The sequence below is a fragment of the Phascolarctos cinereus genome, unplaced genomic scaffold (genome assembly GCF_003287225.1).
Source record: "Phascolarctos cinereus isolate Bilbo 61053 unplaced genomic scaffold, phaCin_HiC Scaffold_4;HRSCAF=312, whole genome shotgun sequence".
Taxonomy (NCBI): domain Eukaryota; kingdom Metazoa; phylum Chordata; class Mammalia; order Diprotodontia; family Phascolarctidae; genus Phascolarctos; species Phascolarctos cinereus.
The window spans coordinates 18386653-18391934 of record NW_027555847.1 but is presented as its reverse complement, the minus strand read 5'-3'; the positions used below and the strand labels follow the sequence as shown (position 1 = coordinate 18391934).

Here is a 5282-nt window from a genome sequence, read left to right as displayed (position 1 = left end):
TGAATATAGAGTATTTTCTACTTGGATTTAAAATAAACATTTGCAACAACAAGCGATATGGAGCCATTTAACATTTACTAAAAGGCTTAAGAAAATAATAATCCTAAGATGTGAGACAGATACATACTAGTGTGAATCTATATAGGAATTAGGAAATAATTCTCTAGCTACTCTAAAAAATCTACATTCTGGGAATATGACATCCTAGTCTGTAATCAATAACATAAAAGGATGTCTATATTTTGGAAGAGATCCACAGGAAATTTAAAGGATTAAGACCTACTGCACTGCCTCATATAGCAATCTATTCCAATTTGGGAAGCTCTGCTGCTCCTAGCTGTACTCTTTGAAGCAGTAAGTCTTCTTTCAGGATGCCCTATCTATGCTTTAAGGCCAACTACTTTCATCTAAACCTAAACCCATGCATAACATTCTCAGAGTTCTTTTACTTGACTATAGGACTATACAGAATTACTACTCTTAACTCATTAATACAGCTACATCTCTCTTCAATTATATTACACAGAAACGAACACAATATTCTAGATGTGATCAGAGCAGTAGATGGGTAAAAAGGGACAACGGGTTATTATTCTTTGTTCTGGGCACTATATTAATAATTGAAAATCAAGTCTCATTAATTCTTTGACTACCATATGTTGATAAGACTAGTTAACTAATGTACAAGTTTGATGTGTTTTCCCAAGTATAAAAAATGTTTCCCTGTGATTTAATTACTTCATTCCCCCAGAGACAATGTCACCTACTATACTACTGCCCAAATAAACACACCACTGTTTTGTTCATTTTTGCCTCCATTTATTAAGCTCACTCATTTTGTTTATATAGTTTTTACATTCAGAGCACATATTACTTGAGAAATACACGAAAAATAAAAGCTGTTAATATGTACAAACTTGGTCTTTTAGATTTAGTTAGCTTTTTGAGAGCGGAAGAGTTAACCGTTCTTTGAAGCAAAGCACCAAGTATATCTATCTTCAGCACTATACAAAAGCTGCGATGATGTTGCGGTTGCCTTAGGTGTTCTACACATTCAAACAATCTGAAAATCACAATGAAAAGATGCTGTGACTCTCTACTAAAGTGACAAATACAAGTAAGTTAAGCTTCATTTCTTCAGTTTGATTTTTAAGAGTTTTAAAAGACTTTGCAATGACTCTCAAGTAGGGATAACAGGGAAAATGTCAATACCCAACCACTTTAACTTATGTGGACACAGATGTAATTAAAGTACAGTAATTCACTCCCATCATCCTGCAAGTAATAGAAATTATAACCTACAACACTATAGTTGACATTAAGAAAGCATCAATACTGTTTAGCTATTAAGGACATTTTTATACACACAGCATAGACAACTTACTTGCTAACACATTCTAGAATAATTAGCTTCACACAAACTAAGAGATAAAAGTACGAAATGGTGCAACGTTTTCAGATATCCTAGAAATCAAGTTAAACTTTCACTTACTTCATACCAACTCCATACATTTTCTCCAAAATGCTTTGCTTTTTTGGAAAAAAATGCAAATTGATTCCCCAAGGGCAAAAAACAAAGAATCATATTTTCAGTGGCACCAGTTTCCTTTCACATAGACATATGTTTTTTGTTACTACAAACTACTAAAATCTCAAAGAACTAGTAATATCAGAGACACATTACTGGCACTACTATGTTGTCAATATTAAGCTAGCACAATTAAACAGAACATTTTAAATTTCAATTTCCCAAGAAAGTATCAGAAGAAATAAGCAAAGTAAAACATTTTTTGATGAATATCTCCTGCAAGCTGAAAGTACAGCATTTCTTTCAAACTATTTAATTCATTTGCCAAAAAATTTGCCTTCATAAGCATTCACAAAGCAAACAATTCTGGCCTCAAAATCCTTGCGGCATAAGCAACTCATAATGTCCAACTTGGCCTTCTTGCTTCAGTTGATATAGTAAGTCTTCCTTGCGCCTTTTTCTTCCAACCACCAGGTATCTATCATGCCCCATTCCATGAGATTTACTCTTAAGGCCATACTTCTGAGCAATCTGATGTATCTGCTTTCGCTCATCACTGGTAAATTCTGTTGAGAAAGTTAAGTTTGTGTGGCTTGATGAGCGGGCGTAGTTTCTGATGATTTGTTCGATATCTCTCTTGGAAATTCGATTTGGCCTCTCCACATCGAGCCCGAGACCTTCTCGTTTATGCTGCTCTTTGACTGAGATGGGCTCACGGATGCCCTCACCACATTTTCCCAAACCTCCACCAGTCCAGCCCATTTTTCTCAACAGCTGATTCCCAATATTGTCCTCTTTGATCTGTTGTTGATAAGCTTCTTCTGCTGAACGGCCCCGAATTTCATTTCTTGAGATCACGGTATCAATCGTACCTCTTCTAAGGTTGTTAACCACAGTTGGCTGAGTCCTTTTAAGGATCTTCACAGCTTCTTCTGCAGCATCATGCTTGACACTCTTCTTTAATCCAACTGCTTCAGCAATTAGTTCTTTCTCCAGAATTACCTTACATTTCCATTGAAGGCCAGTTAGCCTTTCAAAGACATACTCAACAGTCATTTTGTTGAACTGAGCCGTGTCATTTAGAGTGCATACAGGATTCGAGGAATTCTCATAAACGACAAGGTCCTTTAGATCAGTCTTTCTTGAATATCCCTTAGGAGAATAATCTATTGTTTGAACTTGTGTGGCTGTAATGTTAGACTGTGTTTTTTGCAGAATACTCAAGGCCTCATCAGCAGCTGCATGTTTACTTGTCTTTTTGCTCCCATATCCTTCGGCTAAGCATTGACCTTCCAAAAACACTTGACAGCGCCATAAACGATTTGGCATCATATCATATTTGTATTCAATTGCCACTCTGTTGAAGGAGGCAGAATTATTAAGGATACCAATAGAATCACTTGCATTTTCTATGAGGACAAAATTAGCCCACTGCCTGAAATTGGCAATAGCAGAACTAGAACTTAACTGTCCAGGTCCATTCTTAAAAGACTGAAGGTCTTCTGAGGGTTTCAGGGCTGGTGGAAAATCATAAGAAGATAAGCCAGTTGGAAACACCACTAGGTCTTCTTGATAAGTATGTCTATATTTCCTTCTTACAACTCTAACTTCAACAGATTTTTGCAGAAGTTTTATGGCCTGCTCTGTAGCTCGATCCCTAGATCCATTCTTGCTGCCCGCATAACCTGTGGTCAAATAGACACTCTGGCACCTAACTTCACAGGCATAGCCATCAGTCAGGAATTTCTTGCTTCTGGGGATATCAGAGGGTGCGATTTCTTTCAAAGAAGCATATATATACTCAGGATTTGTCTTGCATGCCTGGATACAACGAGTTAATATAAATGTATAACTCATTTTCTCAGGGCCAAGATACAATTCTGAATCTGGAAGATTTCTCCGGATAGTTGCAGAGAGTCTTTCAATCAAATTTTGTTTTGCAGCAAGCATTGACTCCGGCAATTTTGCTGCTAAGGAAGACTCCCCAGAAGAGTAATAGCCTGGACGCTGAAATGCACTACTTGTGGCCGGTTCTCCAGTATTTGATATCATTCTGGGTACTGCAGGATGAGGCCGACTCTCTCGGGAGCCGTACTTTCTGTGGCTGTCTACTGGCCATCTAAAGCTGTCAGCCTGTGGATCTGCCCATGGTGCATCTGTGTCCATGGGATCATCCCTCCTCTCCTCTTCCTTACTACTAGCAACAAAATGTACAGGCTCAAAGCGGGGGAATCTAGGAACCGCTTTCCTTTTAGTACCACTCAGCCCCGCATATGGGGAAATGGGTCGCTTCTGCCCTTTGGAGGTCTCGGGCACCACCAGTTCATAGGAAGGTATGTCACCGATATGGATGCCTTCCGCCATCTGCAGGATTTTCTCCATCAACTGGGGGCTATACTTACAGCCCAAGAAGACGTGATTCGTCCAGGCGGTCGAAAGAGACTGCAGCTGATCAGACTCTCCGGGGCCGGTGTAGTTCTGCAGGTGCCGGGAGATGAATTCTCGCCGCAGCCCCCACTGCCGGTCACTTTCGTGGCTGTAGCGCCATTCAGCCACTGACACCTCCTGCTTTCGCTCTGGCTCAGGCTCCGGCTGCGGCTGCGGCTGCGGCTCTGGGGGCGGCGGCGGCTGTGGCTGCGGTTCGGGCTCGGGCTCCGGCTTCTGCTCCAGGTCTGCCTCCTGCGGCTGGGACTGCAGCAGCCGCGGGAGGGAAGGCTGCTGCTGCGGCGGAGGCGTTGGCGGAGACAGGAAGTCATCCCCCAGTAACAGGCGCTCGCCCGCCATCATCGCCTCCTTCTCCGCCCCAGGGAGGAGCTGCACAGGGCCGCCCCCACGGCTGGTCAGATGGTCAGACGTGGCGTGGGGCGGGCTGCCGGCCGGGGGCGGGGCCTGCACAGACCCACCTCCTTCCCCCCCCCAGAAACTGTTAAGTCACCCTGGGCCTGCTTCCATGTCCGGCCGGCCAGCGCTGCACCACCGCTCCCGGCTGGGCAGACAAGGGCGAAGAGGAGTGGGCCGCGCCTGGGGGGGCATGGCCCAGCCGCGCTGCAGCTGCCACGCCACGCCACGCCAGAGCCGGCGAGCGAAGCGCGTCACTACGGCGGCGGCGGCGGCGGCGGCGGCGGCAGTGGCGGCGGCGGCGTATCCGGGCGGGCGAATCAGGGTCCAAAAAGGGGTCCGCTACGGCTGCGGCGGCCGCTGCCGTGGTCACTCCAGAGCCAGAGAGCCTGCCCCGCCCACCTCCTGGGGAGGGGGGGCGCGCGCAGCCCAATGGCCGCCCCACCCCTCTGCGGACCTCCCTCCAGGCTGCAGACTCCAGCGGCCACCTCACCTCCGGGGATGGGAAAGGGGTGGGGGTAGGAATGAGGGTAGGAGATGGCAGTGGGGGTGGGGATCAGCAAGGGGCTGGGGATGACGATGGGCTGGGGGTAGCTGTGAGAGTGGCCTGTCACCAGCTCCCCCTCCCTCCAGCAGACCTGTCCCGGGGCCGCAAAGGCACATTTAGGGCCCGTGTCCCCTCCCAAAGCAATCCTAGAAGAGACAGGAGCTTTTCTCCAAAGCCCCTTCAAAGTCCTCCATCATTTTTGCGTGGGTGCCCCGACCACTTTGGATACGTTTCCTTGTGGCACCGCCTCTAGCAATGGCAGAAACAGAGTCTTCCCTCCCAGAACTTGCCTTTCCCGGGAAAAGGCAGTGGGGATTACCCCGCTTTGGCCCACTGTCCTTCAGCAGGGCAGAAGGGGCTCAGGGGGCT

The 5282-nt window shown here is 46.0% G+C and overlaps 1 pseudogene; it reads right to left on the bottom strand.

The window, feature by feature from the left end:
* Positions 1–797: 797 nt before the first annotated feature.
* On the bottom strand, positions 798–4756 carry LOC110196015 (NF-kappa-B-repressing factor pseudogene; annotated as a pseudogene).
* Between the last annotated feature and the right edge of the window lie 526 nt (positions 4757–5282).